The sequence below is a fragment of the Pan paniscus genome, chromosome 4, assembly GCF_029289425.2.
Source record: "Pan paniscus chromosome 4, NHGRI_mPanPan1-v2.0_pri, whole genome shotgun sequence".
NCBI lineage: Eukaryota > Metazoa > Chordata > Mammalia > Primates > Hominidae > Pan > Pan paniscus.
Genome location: NC_073253.2, coordinates 88,898,211 through 88,915,035, shown reverse-complemented (window position 1 = coordinate 88,915,035; position 16,825 = coordinate 88,898,211). Strand labels below are relative to the sequence as shown.

Genomic DNA, 16,825 nt, shown 5'->3' with positions numbered 1-16,825 from the left:
AGGTAAGCCTTGGAATAAATAGTGGCTATCATTTATTGAGCTCTTCCATGTGCCAAACTCTGTTAGGAGTTTGAAACCACTTCACTGTAACCTGTGGGGCAGGTGCTATTATTCATAGTTTGCAAATGAAACTGAGAGTCATAACTTTGCTGAAGTCATCACATGGTTAATTAATGGCATTGCTAGTTTAAAAAACTCTAGCATTTCTGGCTTTTTCTGCAGGCTATCCTCCCAGCAAAGGACAGTTTCAAGATGGAGGCGATAAATAGTTACCATGCTGTTGAAAGTTCGTGTATGTAGATTAAGTTCTGTAAAGTGTGCAGAGGGATTTATAGTGACTTGTTTGTTCATTTAGAACTATTTACTGAGAGCCTCTTATGTGCCAAGAACTGTGCTAAGAATTAGGAATAAAATGATGAATGCCAAAATTGAGGTAGAGGGTGAAAGAAAGTGGGGACACTGAGTGAAGCCATAGTTTGAAAAAGCGGGATTGCAGAAGAAAAGATAACGATTGAGCAATAAATTTTAGGGGAAGTCAGTAGTCTTTTAGTTTTTGTTTTTTTACTATGGTAAGTATTAATACTTTGTTTATATGCTGAAGAGAAAGAGCCATAGCAGGGGAAAGATTGAAGATAGAAAAAGCTGTTAGGTCACATGTTTAATTAAGTAGATGGTGAGATGATTCTTGAATTTGTAATAGACATATAATATTAGTAGGATTAGCCTGCTCTTGAGTAATGAGACTTGAATAAACAATGAAACCTCTGATTTAAATGATCACTGTTACCTCTTATGTCTGATTTATGCATTCCTCTTTACTGTCCCTCAGTTGTTCTGCCCATACTCCTGTCTATCATAGCATTCATTATACTGAAGTAGAGCCATTGATATCTCCCTGTTAGACCATATGCTTCTTGTGTGGGAGGGATGAGAAGAGACCGTGTCTGCTGCCACCTAACAACTGGTATAATCCCACTTCAGTAAATGCTTATTGAACCAATGAATCAGTGAATGATTTGGAGTTTCTTATTTTTACCATTTTTGAACAATTTTCTTTTTAACTTTGAAGGGTTAAAAGGTATATAGTTACCCTGTGAAGGTTTTGTTGTTTGTTAGAAATTAAGTACTTAACACTTTAAGGTATGCCCCAGAATAGATAAATAGAGAACTTTAAAAATTTTCAATGTTGAAAGGACCTTGTTGGTTATTTTTTAGGAAAATCTGTAATTATTATTTTATACATAGGTTACAATATGCTTAAAAATAATTTTTGATATTAAAGTATGGTAAGCAGATATCAACCTTTTTGCTCCTCTTGATAAACTGTGATTTAAAGGAAAAATAAATTTCTAGTTTTTCTTTATGAATTATACTATTAACAACTACTGATTTATTTTTACATTTGGATTAAATTAAAATTTCAATTTATGTTGACAATAAGAGATAATTTTATAGAACCTAATGAGTTTCTTAGGTTTATCCTTTTAGAGATTTAAAATCAGTTTATCATCAGAGACCCATCATAGTGTGTCTAGAAGTGTAGAAAAAAGATACTCTCACACTTTTTTGCTGTTTTTTTAAGCTTTGTGTTTAAAAACCAATGATACAATTTTAAAAAATTGTATTTCCTGTGAAATGTGTTGTGTAGTTCCCCACAAATATGTTATTTTACCGTTAACGTCATGGGGTTTTCTTGTTTCAGAATCCTGTTCACAAGATTCCTGACTCCCATGAGATAACGCTGAAGCATGGCACTAAAACAGTAAGTTTAAAAATCTAGTTTTTTCCTCTCTCAAATTACAGGGCTGTCATGGAAAAGTGAACTGATAAGATACATTTGTATTAAGGCTAATTATACAATCAACTGATGACATAAAAGCTATAGACATTAAGGAAAAATAGATTACTTTTATGTTCAGTCAAAATAGCCATTTCCTTTTAGTTAAAATAGGAACACTTATTGTCACTGTTATTGTTGGCTTTAAAAATCTCTTATTTTTTAATATAGGAACATTATAAGTGGAAGAAAGAAATGAAACTCAAACACAATTTTGCTTTTTATGGTGTGGGAAAATTTCTTACTACCTTTGGCTTTACTTCTGTATCAGTAAAAGGCATGAATTTGTTCATTTTTCAGATGAATGTTGAGATAAGAAATGAACTTTAAGTAGTTACTGTATGGGTCTAAGTATTTATTAATACTTAGTTTACAGATTGCATGTTTATATTGTTATATTTACTTATGTTTGAGTAATCTAAAATATTTAAAGATGAATAATATAGAATATTTGAGATGTAAGGTGAAATCATTGTATCTTATTGCAAAGCCACTAAAAAGTAGTAGTTAAATGAGTGAAACATTCATATGAAATGAAAAAAATTATCTTTCCCTTTTCAGTGAAACTACTTTTTTCTAATTGACATGTAAAGAAGTAAGAAAATACATCCCATAATAAGAGGGAAATATCAATCAATAGAGGTAGACCCAGGAATGATATAAACAGGGTCATTCTTACAGTTTTTCTTTTGAAAATATTGTTTTCATAAAAATATTTATGTTAAATATAATGGGTTCATTGTTATTTTAAATGAAATGGAAAAGATGTAAAAATCTCTTAGTTTTAATTTCTAGTGGAAATAGTGATACATATAACTGACATAAACAAAACCTCTTTGGAGTCCTCATTCGTTTTTGTTTTTTTTTTTTTTTTTTGAGACAGAGTCTCACTCTGTCACCCAGGCTGGAGTGCAGTGGTGTGATCTTGGCTCACTGCAAGCTCCAACTCCCGGGTTCATGCCATTCTCCTGCCTCTGCCTCCTGAGTAGCTGGGACTACAGGTGCCCGCCACCACACCTGGCTAATTTTTTTGTATTTTTGATAGAGATGGGGTTTCACCGTGTTAGCCAGGATGGTCTCGATCTCCTGACCTCATGATCTGCCTGCCTCGGCCTCCCAAAGTGCTGGGATTACAGGTGTGAGCCACCGCACCCGGCCTGGAGTCCTCAGTAGATTTTAAGAGTGTAAAGAGTCTTGAAATGAAACTATGTGGGAATTGCTGCCTTAAGACATCATTTCCATCTAATTCTTAATATATTTATTTTTTTTCTTAAATCAGGTTTTTTATATTTTTGTTCTGAAATTATGATGAAATTCTACTTTTTGTGTTTTTAAGTAAATAAGGAAAAATTGTAGACTGAGTATTTAAAAGGAAGCTTTTCTGTCATCTAGTCTGGAGAATTTTACAACTGAGAGATGGGTCATGAGTTTCACAAGTTTGATTTAAATATTCCTTTTTTCGTAAATCAAGTTTTATCTTACAGAGAAACATAACTTAAAAAATACTCCAGTATGTTTTACACATTGAAAATCAATTAGAGTGTCTAATTATACTCTTGGCTTAACTCTTTTTTTTTTTTTTTGCAATCCTGCCTTTGTTCTACATGCAAATAAATTTATTTTTAAATAAATGTTGGATTAGAAGGTGACTTTTCTATCTGATCTTTTTTTCTTTTAAATGAGTTATTTTAAAAAGGTCCATAAGGCCAATCTTATTTCTTTCCTATGTACTTTACATTTTAGTCCCCCCGTCCCCACCTTACAGGATTATTTAAAAGCAAATACCTGACTTCATATGATTTCATCTGTGAATATTTCAATATGAATCTCTAAGAGATAATATTGGGCTGTTTCTGAATGTGCACACGTACACTCTTTCTGAATGTGCACACATACACTCTTTCCTACATAATACCATCTTTATATATCTATTTTTTCAATAATTAATTAATCTAATATCTCATTAGTGTTCAAATTTCTCCAGTTTTCTCATACATTTTTTTAGAGTCAGTTTGTTCAAATCAGTCTCTTAATGATGTCTGATGTACTCTTAGGAGAATTATCATCATGTTTATTTTTTATATCTCTATAAGATTTTGTGCTTTTTCTCCTTTTAGTGAATATTTAGTGAATATACTTACTATGGCATAATAGTCAACTGAACCCTTCCCACTGAATGTGATGATAAAGTCTAAAGCTTTTTGAAAGGAGGAGAGGGTGATACACATTAATTCTTTTAATATAAATGTTAAAACTGAAAATTTGTGCTCATTCTCAAGTTGGAACAAGACACTTTTTTTTTTTTGAGACAAAGTCTTGCTCTGTCACTCAGGCTGGAGTGCAGTGGTGCCATCTCGGCTCACTGCAGCCTCCACCTCCCAGGGGTAAGCGATTCTCCTGCCTCAGCCTCCCGAGTAGCTGGGATTACTGGCGCTCGCCACAACACCGGGTAATTTTTGTATTTTTAGTAGAGATGGGGTTTTGCCATGTTGGCCAGGCTGGTCTTGAACTCCTGACCTCAGGTGATCCGCCTACCTCGGCCTCCCAAAGTGCTGGGATTACAGGCGTGAGCCACTGCGCCCAGCCTCTGGGCTCTGTTTTCTATTTTTCTAATTACCTCCTTCATATCCTTTTGGTAAATGATGAATCATATATACAGTCAGCAGCAGAGATCCTGATACTTCAGTGAATGGTAGCATTGAAAGCTACATTTTGTAATTTTGCTTTTTAATTTGTCATCTTTCTTCTTAGTTAGGAGAACAGTCAAGTTTGCAATTTATTCTGTTCTTCCTTGATAAAAAGGAATTTGTCTCATATTTGTCAGACTGCATGTTTGTTTTACATAAGATTTAACAATTTTTAGTTCTCCTTTCTTTTAAACAAATATTTAGTAGAGTTTGTATTTTGTGCCAGGTTCAGTGCTGGGCACAGACAAGGTCTCTGTCCATATGGTGCTTATACTCTTGAGGGAAGGACAGATACAGAATAGAGGAACCACAAATGAAGTTGTAATTTTATATTGTGTTGTAGTGAGATGAACACTGGTGGGGTTAGCTTTATTAGGAGGAGAAATAACTTTTAAATTGTAACAGGAGGGAAGAAGGATAGCATAATGAACATAGAGGCAAGTGAGTTTGTAGGTGGTGGTAGCAGAAGCCACTTCTAGATTTTTAAAACTACTATTCATTTATTTTTGTTTTTGATTGTTTTTTAAGACCTTATTGTTCGGGCATAAAAAATGACTTTGTTTTCACTTGTATATTTTCCTTGACATCTTTAGAGTTCATGTCTAATTTTAACATAAGTATTGTTATTTATGTATGATTCCCTTATATTATGAAATCAGTATTTGCAAGTGCTAATTGAAATGAATATGTAATTTTGTCAGTATCTGACTTATTTAATTATAATTATATTAATTACATTTCAAGTCTATTTATTAGGAGAACTGATTTATAGAAACTTCCTTTATGTAAAACGTTGACTCTGGCCAGGTGCCGTGGCTCACACTTCTAATCCCAGCTTTGCGAGTCTGAGGCGGGCAAATCACCTGAGATCAGGAGTTTGAGACCAGCCTGGTCAACAAGTGAAACCCCTTCTCTACTAAAAAATACAAAAATAAGCTGAGCGCGGTGCTACGCGCCTGTCATCCCAGTTGCTTAGGAGGCTGAGGCCGGAGAATCGCTTGATCCCAGCAGGCAGAAGTTGCAGTGAGCCGAGATTGCACCACTGCACTCCGGCCTGGGTGACAGAGTGAGACTCTGTCTCAAAAAAAACAAAACAAAAAAAACCTTTGACTCTTTTACTGTGTCCAATGTATGGCAATCGCATTAAATATTCCTAATGCAGTTCTTTTCTTCTTAGAGGGCAGTAGATCTAGGGACTTTCTGCTTTGAGAGAAAGCTACATATAGCTTAGGAACAATGAGTTACACATTGGATATTGACGTGTGAATTGGACCTAGGAAAGTTCACAGGGAAAGCAATTGTGTTTTTTTTTTTTTTTTTTGAGACAGGGTTTCACCTTGTTGCCCAGTTGGAGTGCAGAGCCGCGATCTCAGCTCATTGCAACCTCTGCCTCCCGAGTTCAAGCAATTCTCCTGCCTCAGCCTCTCAAATAGCTGGGATTACAGGCATGTGCCACCATGCCTGGCTAATTTTGTATTTTTAGTAGAGATGGGGTTTCTCCATGTTGGTCAGGCTGATCTCAAACTCCCAACAGGTGATCCGCCTGCCTTAGCCTCCCAAAGCGCTGGGATTACAGGCATGAGCTACGGTGCCTGGCCTGCAAATTTTTTTTTTTTTAAGACAGAGTCTCGCTCTGTCACCCAGGGTGGAATGCAGTGGCACGATGTTGGCTCACTGCAACCTCCGCCTCCCAAGTTCAAGCAGTTTTTGTGCCTCAGCACTACAGGTGCATGCCTCCACGCCCAGTTAATTTTTGTATTTTTAGTAAAGATGGGGTTTCTCCATGCTGGCCAGGCTGGTCTCAAACTCCTGACCTCAAGTGATCTCCCTGCCTTGGCCTCCCAAAGTGCTGGGATTACAGGCATGAGCCACCATGCCCGGCCGAAAGCAAATATTTTATGGAACCAATATAAGTGCTATTATAACGTGACTAGTCACTTAAAAATTCAGCTTTAAAAATAATTGTTTAAGGTGAATATACCGAGCCATTTGACCATAAGGGACAGATAATTCTGCTTTGTTCTACTTTGTTAAATAGATTTCTTAAAGCTCCCTTGGTGTTACTCATTTTGGTAATTTCAGATTCATATGGTTTTCATTCAGTTATGATTATCTTAAAAGTTTTCCTCAGATTGTATGTTGAAAATGCTGAATTATTGTAATTATTTGTAAGATTTTTACTTGTACACTAAAGCAACTTAGTTTATCTTATGGAATTGCAGTGATAGCTATTCTGAGTACATGGTTGATGATTTGGGACAAAATTGTCAAATAGATTTAAAGTATTTTTCTTTATTGCAAAGGAATTAATATAGTAACAAAGTCTAATAATATGGAAGGCAACCATCCATTCCCGCTTTTCAGAAGTAACAATAGTTGGTGGTTTGTGCTTCCAAGTCCTATAACATAGGGGGTGGGATTAAAGAACAGAAATGGGAGGTTATAATTGACCGTATGTCATTTTGCTCCAGTCATTTTATTTTATTTTTTTAAAACCAGGTGTCTGCTTTGGGTCTGGATCCCTCAGGTGCCCGTTTGGTGACAGGAGGATATGACTCTGATGTTAAGTTTTGGGATTTTGCTGGAATGGATGCTTCTTTTAAGGCATTTCAATCCCTTCAGCCCTGTGAGTGGTATGCATTCACTTACTTAATATCTTCATATTTGACTTAATATCTTCACATTGGAAGATAGTGCTGTTGGCTTTGGAATCCCATCTACAATGATTTGTATCAAAATACATTACATTTATATGACTGTATACTGCCTTCATAATTTAAATGAAGTAAAATGAGCCTTACATTTCTTTTGTTTCATAAACTTATATTTTAGGCTTGGCGCGGTGGCTCACACTTGTAATTCCTGAACTTTAGAAAGCTGAGGCAGGCGGATCACCTGAGGCCTGGAGTTTGAGACCAGAATGGACAACATGGCAAAAGCCCGTCTCTACTAAAATTACAAAAATTAGCTGGGCGTGGTGGCGCATGCCTGTAATCCAGCTACTCGGGAGGCTGAGGCAGGAGAATTGCTTTAGCCTGAGAGGTGGAGGTTGCAGTGAGCTGAGATTGTGCCACTGCACTCCAGCCCAGCAACAGAGAGAGACTCCGTCTCAAAAAAAATTACAAAAGGCTAGGCACAGTGGCGCATGCCTGTAGTCCCAGCACTTTGGGAGGCCAGGGTGGGTGGATCACCTGAGGTCAGGAGTTCGAGACCAGCCTATCTAACATGGTGAAACTCCATCTCTACTAAAAATATAAAAACAAGCCAGGCATGGTGGCTCATGCCTGTAATCCCAGCTACTTCGGAGGCTGAGACAGGAGAATCGCTTGAACCCGGGAGGTGGAGGCTGCAGTGAGCCAAGATTGTGCCACTGCACTCCATCCTGGGCGACAGAGCAAGACTCCAACTCAAAACAAAAAAATTAAAAAAAAAACAAACTTTGTTTTAAAACATTCCAATTAATTCTGAGAAATGAGAAATTAACATATGTTAAGCCATTAACCGGGTACCAATCCATTTTGTACTGTTTAGGTATGGTCGGCTAGCATTATGTTTGAAAGGGCCTTCCATGTTGCTACAATGAGCCAGCCTTTCTCTTTTTTTTTTTTTTTTTTTTGAGACAGGGTCTGGCTCTGTTGCCCAGGCTGGAGTGCAGTGGCGAGATCTTGGCTCACTGCAACCTCTGCTTCCTGGGCTCAAGACATCCTCCCACCTCAGCCTCCCAAATAGCTGGGACTATATGGGTGTGCACCACCATGCCTGGTTAATTTTTGTATTTTTTTGGTAGAGATGGGGTTTCACCCTGTAGTCCAGGGTGGTCTCAAACTCCTGATCTCAAGTAATCCACCTGCCTCATCTTCCCAAAGTGCTGGGATTACAGGCATGAGCCACCGCGCCTGGCCCATAGGCCACTCTCTTTTCTGTTTTTGACCATATCTGATCTTTTGGCATATTGCTTTCTTATGGTATCATTTAACTCAGCGGTCCCCAATCTTTTTTGCACCAGTGCCTGGTTTTGTGGAAGACAATTTTTCCATGGACTAGGGGTAGCGTGGAGGTCAGGGTGGTGGGATGGTTTCTGGATGAAACTGTTCTATCTCAGATCATCAGGCATTAGATTCTAATATGGATTATGCAACCTAGAGATCCCTCGCATGCGCATTTAACAATAGGGTTTGTACTCCTATGAGAATCGAATGCTATTGTTGATCTGACAGGAGCCGGAGCTCAGGTGGTAATGCTTGCTCACCCTCCCAACACCTGCCGTGCACCTGGTTCCTAACAGGCCATGGACTGATACCAGTCCATGGCCTGGGCTTTGGGGACTCCTGACTTAACTTGTTTCTTTATCTCCTTTCCAGTATTTCCTGTGGAATATCAAAGGCTTTATCATAATTATATTGTATCACTTCAGATGGCATGTATTGTCTAGTTGTTTCACTGTTAGTGACTAGAAATTAAGGTAAATCCCTGGATTAAGGTAGTGACATCTGATTCCTTCATTGTAAAGTTAATATTTTATACTTGAGATAGGCAAGAACTTCGTAGAGAGATAGTTTGGTACTATGTAACTATCCAGATACTCATCATTCTTTCACTTAATGAGCTTAGTGTCCATTGATGATTTCTTCCTGAATCGGTTATGTCACCGAGGGCTACAAATTGGTGATTTTCCTATTCTGTTATTTCATCTGCATTTATTTCCTGGCATCTTCTTAAAGAAAAACTTTTCCCTTGATGTTCATTAGGGATATTGGTCTAAAATTCTTTTTTTTTGTTGTGTCTCTGCCAAAATCCTCAATAAAATACTGGCAAACCGAATCCAGCAGCACATCAAAAAGCTTATCCACCATGATCAAGTGGGCTTCATCCCTGGGATGCAAGGCTGGCTCAACATACGCAAATCAATAAATGTAGTCCAGCATATAAACAGAACCAAAGACAAAAACCACTTGATTATCTCAGTAGATGCAGAAAAGGCCTTTGACAAAATTCAACAGCCCTTCATGCTAAAAACTCTCAATAAATTAGGTATTGATGGGACATATCTCAAAATAATAAGAGCTATTTATGAGAAACCCACAGCCAATATCATACTGAATGGGCAATAACTGGAAGCATTCCCTTTGAAAACTGGCACAAGACAGGGATGCCCTCTCTCACCACTCCTATTCAACATAGTGTCGGAAGTTCTGGCCAGGCAATCAGGCAGGAGAAAGAAATAAAGGGTATTCAGTTAGAAAAAGAGGAATTGAAATTGTCCCTGTGTGCAGATGACATGGTTGTATATTTAGAAAACCCCATCGTCTCAGCCCCAAAACTCTTTAAGCTGATAAGCAACTTCAGCAAAGTCTCAGGATAAAAAATCAATGTGCAAAAATCACAAGCGTTCTTATACACCAATAACAGACAAACAGAGAACCAAATCATGAGTGAACTCCCATTCACAATTGCTTCAAAGAGAATGAAATACCTAGGAATGCAACTTACAAGGGATGTGAAGGACCTCTTCAAGGAGAACTACAAACCACTGCTCAACAAAATGAAAGAGGACACAAAGAAATGGAAGAACATTCCATGCTCATGGATAGGAAGAATCAATATCATGAAAATGGCCATACTACCCAAGGTAATTTATAGATTCAATGCCATCCCCATCAAGCTACCAATGACTTTCTTCACAGAATTGGAAAAAACTACTTTAAAGTTCATATGGAACCAAAAAAGAGCCCGCATCACCAAGACAATCCTTAGCCAAAAGAACAAAGCTGGAGGCATCACACTACCTGACTTCAAACTATACTACAAGGCTACAGGAACCAAAACGGCATGGTACTGGTACCAAAACAGAGATATAGACCAATGGAACAGAACAGAGCCCTCAGAAATAATACCACACATCTACAACCATGTGATCTTTGACAAATCTGACAAAAACAAGAAATGGGGAAAGGATTCCCTATTTAGTAAATGATGCTGTGAAAACTGGCTAGCCATATGTAGAAAGCTGAAACTGGATCCCTTCCTTATACCTTACACAAAAATTAATTCAAGAAGGATCAAAGACTTAAGTTTTAGACCTAAAACCATAAAAACCCTAGAAGAAAACCTAAGCAATACCATTCAGGACATAGGCATGGGCAAGGACTTCCTGTCTAAAACACCAAAAGCAATGGTAACAAAAGCCAAAATTGACAAATGGGATCTAATTAAACTAAAGAGCTTCTGCACAGCAAAAGAAACTATCATCAGAGTGAACAGGCAACCTACAGAATGGGAGGAAATTTTTGCAACCTACCCATCTGACAAAGGGCTAATATCCAAAACCTACAAAGAACTCAAATTTACAAGAAAAAAACAACCCCATCAAAAAGTGGGTGAAGGATATGAACAGACACTTCTCAAAAGAAGACATTTGTGCAGCCAACAGACACATGAAAAAATGCTCATCATCATTGGCCATTAGAGAAATGCAAATCAAAACCACAATGAGATACCATCTCGCACCAGTTAGAATGGCGATCATTACAAAGTCAGGAAACAAGTGCTGGAGAGGATGTAGGGAAATAGGAACACTTGTACACTATTGGTGGGACTGTAAACTAGTTCAACCATTGTGGAAGTCAGTGTGGCGATTCCTCAGGGATCTAGAACTAGAAATACCATTTGACCCAGCCATCCCATTACTGGTTATATACCCAAAGGATTATATAAATCATGCTGCCAAAAAGACAAATGCACACGTATGTTTGTTGTGGCACTATTCGCAATAGCAAAGACTTGGAACCAACTCAAATGTCCATCAATGATAGAGTGGATTAAGAAAATGTGGCACATATACACCATGGAATACTATGCAGCCATAAAAAATGATGAGTTCGTGTCGTTTGTAGGGACATGGATGAAGCTGGAAACCATCATTCTCAACAAACTATCGCAAGGACAGAAAACCAAACACCACATGTTCTCACTCATAGGTGGGAATTGAACAATGAGAACACATGGTCACAGGAAGGGGAACATCACACACCAGGGCCTGTCATGGGATGCGGGGAGGAGGGAGGGAGAGCATTAGGAGATATACCTAATGTAAATAACGAGTTAATGGGTGCAGCACACCAACATGGCACATGTATACATATGTAACAAACCTGCACATTGTGCACATGTACCCTAGAACTTAAAGTATAATTAAAAAAGAAAAAAAGAAAAACTTTTCCTCATTAACTGATGTTATTTGGTTACCCTGAAATATAGTTACTACTGAAGAGGCAGGATAAAAGCTTAGTTATCTTTCTTTAATTGCCCATTTTAAGCTTAAGGGCTGGTGGTGATAAATGAGTTGTTTCTGTTATTGGTGATGATTTCTTTTTCTTTTTTGATTATCAGTCTTTACGATTTTTAAATTTTCATGTTTCAGTCAATTGCAGTCATTATTCTTTTCCATGTTTAAATTGTCCTAGATTTGTCTAGTAGGAGTCCTTGATTGCTGTATAATTTTGACATGACCTTATTAGTCTTTAAAACTGACTTGGTTTCTGGCACAACATGATGTAGGCTTCCTGTTACATTCCTTTCCAAGTCCTGGAATCAGTACTTCCCTGAGTAGCCGGTCTTTCTTTTTGTGGGAATGGTATTTAGAGACCAAATCTGGTTGCTAGGCATGCTCATTGATATTGGGATGTCATTGCTTTTGACCTTTTGATGGAAAGAGGTAGAAAATATAGACACATATGTATTCATGCATATATGTGTCTATGTTTAAATTACAAGGTCACTTTGATATTTCTATTTCAATTTCAAAATATTTAGTAAACTTTTAAATTTCAGAATATTTTTAAATTTATAGATAAGCTACAAAGATAGTACAGAGTTTATGCATACGCTTCACCCAGTTTTTCTTATGATTAACATCTTATGTTCCATTTGTCACAATTAAGAAATTAACAGTCAGTTACTATTGATTAATCTCCAAACTTTATTTGGATTTCACTGTTTTTTTTTTCACTAATGATTCCTCCAAGATACCACATTACCTTTGGTCCTTGTATTTGTTTAGTCCCTGACTGTTTCTCAGTCTTTCATTGTTTTTCATGACCATGACAGTTTTGAGGGGTATTGGTCGGGTATTTTGTAGAATGTCTCTCAATTTGCTTTTGTCTGATGCTTTTCTCATGGTTAGATTGAGATTATGAGTCCTTGGGAAGAATATCACAGAGGTGAAGTGGCTTTCTTATTACATCATATCGGGGTACTTCTATCATGTTTTTTTAGGTTCTTCATGGTAAAGTTACTTTTTCCTTTCCTTTCCATATGCCATTCTTTGGCTGCAAGCCACTGAGTGCTGCTCAAACTAGAGGCAGTGGAAAAATTCGGCTCCACTTCCTGGAGTGAGTAGTATTTAAATAAACTTTTTGGTTTTCTTATGTATTTATTTTGTTGCTCAGCTTGTTTCAACTGTGGTGATTGGGAGCTCTTTTAGTTTGGTCTTTTGTCGCTTTGACATGCCTCCTTTCTTTCATTTTTGGAAATACTCCCTTAATTTTTGATACTGCAGGACGCTCCAGGCCGGGCGCAGTGGCTCACGCCTGTAATCCCAGCACTTTGGGAGGCTGAGGCGGGCAGATCACCTGAGGTCAGGAGTTCAAGACCTGCCTGGCCAACATGGTGAAACCCCATCTGTACTAAAAATACAAAAATTAGCCGGGCATGTTGGTGGGTGCCTGTAATCCTGGTAACTTCGGAGGCTGAGGCAAGAGAATCGCTTGAACCCAGAAGGTGGAGGTTGCAGTGAGCTGAGATCGTGCCATTGCACTCCAGCCTGGGCAACGAGTGAAATTTTGTCTCAAAATAAATAAATAAATAAATAAGATCAAATGCTCCAGGCTATAGATGCTTGTATTTTCCCTGCCCCAGTTCTAGAATCAGTTCTTTTCCCCAGGAGAAGTATATTAGCAAATAAGATCTAGGTTCTTTATTATTATTATTATTTTTACTATACTTTTAAGTTCTGGGATACATGTACAGAATGTGCAGGTTTGTTACATAGGTATACACGTGCCATGATGGTTTGCTGTACCCATTAACGCATCATCTACATAGCTATTTCTCCTAATGCTGTCCCTCCCATAGCCCCCCACCCCCTTACAGGCCCTGGTGTGTGATATTCCCCTCCTTGTGTCCATGTGTTCTCATTGTTCAACTCCCACTTATGAGTGAGAACATGTGGTGTTTGGTTTTCTGTTCTTGTGTTAGTTTGCTGAGAATGATGGTTTCCAGCTTCATCCATATCCCTGCAAAGGATATGAACTCATCTTTTTTTATGGATGCATAGTATTCCATGGTTTATATGTGCCACATTTTCTTTATCCAGTCTATCATTGATGGGCATTTGAGTCAGTTCCAAGTCTTTGCTATTGTGAACAGTGCTGCAATAAACATATGTGTGCATGTGTCTTTATAGTAGAATGATTTATAATCCTTTGGGTATATACCTAGTAATGGGATTGCTGGGTCGGATGGTATTTCTAGCTCTAGAAGATCTAGGTTCTTAATATGCTCATTGCTCCTGGGATGTCACTGCTCTTAGGCTGACTCAGCTGACAAAGCTAGGAAATACATGCATGTATATTATACTAACCTATGTATATAGTATATACTGTTTGTATCTCTCTACATCCACGTTAACCTGAACACCAGTTCATACTGATGTTCTAACTCTTCCAGTACTATGTTGATTTATTCTAACCTTCGTGCTTTTCTGTATCATCACTTTCCAATGGTGAGAAACCTAGCTTCCACTATCCATTTACTTATTCAGCCTCAGTATACATGTAAAGCAATTTAAGAATTGTTAATTGTACCTGTGTTCCAATTTAAATTTAGCATTACAGAATTTTTCTTAATGTCTTTTAATTTGATATTCAAATTAAAAGATAGAAGTCATTTATAAGAAAACACTTATTGGTCAAGGGGTTGGGAAAGTTTTTTTATAAAGGGCCAGGTAGCATTTTAGGCTTTACAGGTCACAAATGGTCTTTGTTAAATTTATCTGTGTGTGTATATATTTATGTGTGTGTGTGTGTCTGTGTCTATGTGTGTGTTTGTGTGAGTATATACATTTTCTTTTTCTTTTTGTTTTTTTTTGAGATGGAGTTTCGCTCTTGTTGCCCAGGCTGGAGTGCAATGGCATGATCTCGGCTCACCGCAACCTCCACCTCCTGGGTTGAAGCGATTCTTCTGCCTCAGCCTCCTGAGTAGCTGGGATTACAGGCATGTGCCACCACGCCTGGCTAATTTTGTATTTTTAATAGAGTCGGGGTTTCTCCATGTTGGTCAGGCTGGTCTCGAACTCCTGACCTCAGGTGATCTGCCCGTCTTGGTCTCCCAAAGTGCTAGGATTACAGACATGAGCCATTGCCTCTGGCCTACTTTTTTCAAGAAAAGACAGTAAAATCTGACTTGATGCCTTGGATCTTTGGTTAAGAAAGAAAATAAAATCATTTTCTAGCTGTAATTTCTGTTTGATTGAGTATTCCTAGGGTCATCACTTGATGATTCCAGTAGTTTAAGAGTGCTGTCCAATATAACTTTCAGTGGTAATGGAGATATTATGTATCTGTATCATCCAGTATGGTAGTCACTCGTCACATGGGGTTACTGAATACTTGAAATGTGTTTAGTAATTCTAAGGAACTGAAATTTCTTAAAATCGAATTTTAATTAAAATGTAAATAACTACACGTGGCTAGGTAGCTGCTGTATTGGATAGTGCATATCTTGAGCCTCCCTTTAAGTGGCCAAATCCAGTACACACAAACTACCACAATAGATAACAAGGTACCTCTAGACATAAAAATATGTGACTTAATTCAAAAACAGGAATGCTACTACCAAAAAGTCACTAAAGTTTAATGCAGATTTTTAAATGAAGAAAAAGTGAGGCCAGGTGTGGTGGCTCACGGCTGTAATCCCCGCCCTTTGGGAGGCCGAGGCAGGCGGATCACGAGGTGAAGAGATTAAGACCATTCTGGCCAACATGATGAAACCCCATCTCTACTAAAAATACAGAAATTAGCTGGGTGTGGTGACACCTGCCTGTTGTCCCAGCTACTAGGGAGGTTGAGGGAGGAGAATCGCTTGAACCTGCAAAGCAGAGGTTGCAGTGAGCTCAGATGGCGCCACTACACTCCAGCCTGGCAACAGAGTGAGACTCCATCTCAACAACAACAACAACAACAACAACAAAAAAGAAAAAAGTGAAACATATATATTTTAATATTTATTTTCCCCTCCAATTTCATTCTCTTTATTTTGTTGAATCATTGTTCTAGTTTCTGATTGTAACACCCAATATGTATGTTAATGATTGCTGCTTGTGTTTTGCCAATTGCAAATTTGGTGAATGTACAGTAAATTCTCATTCAGCTGATACCTATTGAATATGGGAGAGTCAAACTCTCATATGCCATTAGAAGCCTTTCTTTATTTTGAGACTGATTTTTTTTTTTTTTTTTTGAGATGGAGTCTGTCTCATGTTGCCCAGGCTGGAGTGCAATGGCATGATCTTGGCTCACTGCAACCTCCACCTTCCGGGTTCAAGCGATTCTCCTGTCTCAGTCTCCTGAGGAACTGGGATTACAGGTGCATGCCACCATGCCCGGCTAATTTTTGTATTTTTAGTAGAGACGTGGTTTCACCATGTTGGCCAGGCTGGTCCTGAACTCTTGACCTCAGGTGATCTGCCTGCCTTGGCCTCCCAAAGTGCTGGGATTACAGGCGTGAGCCACCATGCCCCCGCCCGACATTGGTCTGTTAACCTTTTAAATTACGTTTTTCACCCAAGTGAGAATCCACACATGCCTATAACTCAGCTAAATTCCCCCACATCTTTTTGTCACTGATCTGTATTATTCCTATATTATCCACAAAGATAACTTGAGGGAGTTTGTTGACTGTCTTGAAGATATGGAAACATAGTATGATGTTTTCAAACCATCTCCTCACCTGGAATAGCAAACATCAGAATTTGTCTGAGATCCAAGAGGCAGCATCATGGTGAGTAAGTGGATATCAAAGAGGCAGTCACACTCAAAGAACACCCCCATAGCTATTCAGGAAGGGAGATAGAAGTCCAAGTCTAGGAGTGAAGCTGAGGTAAATATTCTGGATTTTGGGCATCTCTGACGAATTTCTCCAGAAGAGCTCTTTGGTGCTGTAGTATTCTTAGCTTCTTTCTCACTCACCTAGCACACTTTAAAAAGACTGACATTAGGTGTTTTTTACTTGGTCTACCAGTATA

The 16,825-nt window shown here is 38.1% G+C and overlaps 2 protein-coding genes across 2 annotated transcripts in view; one reads left to right on the top strand and one right to left on the bottom strand.

Annotated features, from left to right (window-relative positions):
* LOC117980327 (uncharacterized) overlaps positions 1 to 16,825 on the top strand; it is a 77,444-nt gene that overhangs the window by 31,334 nt on the left and 29,285 nt on the right. The gene's annotated exons all lie outside the window — the stretch shown is intronic.
* The window catches only part of LOC112438747 (putative POM121-like protein 1-like), a 33,065-nt gene continuing 23,415 nt past the window's right edge, over positions 7,176 to 16,825 (bottom strand). Inside the window, exon 1 of the mRNA XM_024927421.4 lies at positions 7,176 to 16,825. This exon is cut by the window's right edge and continues 23,415 nt beyond it. The gene's annotated coding sequence lies outside the window, so the exon portion shown is untranslated.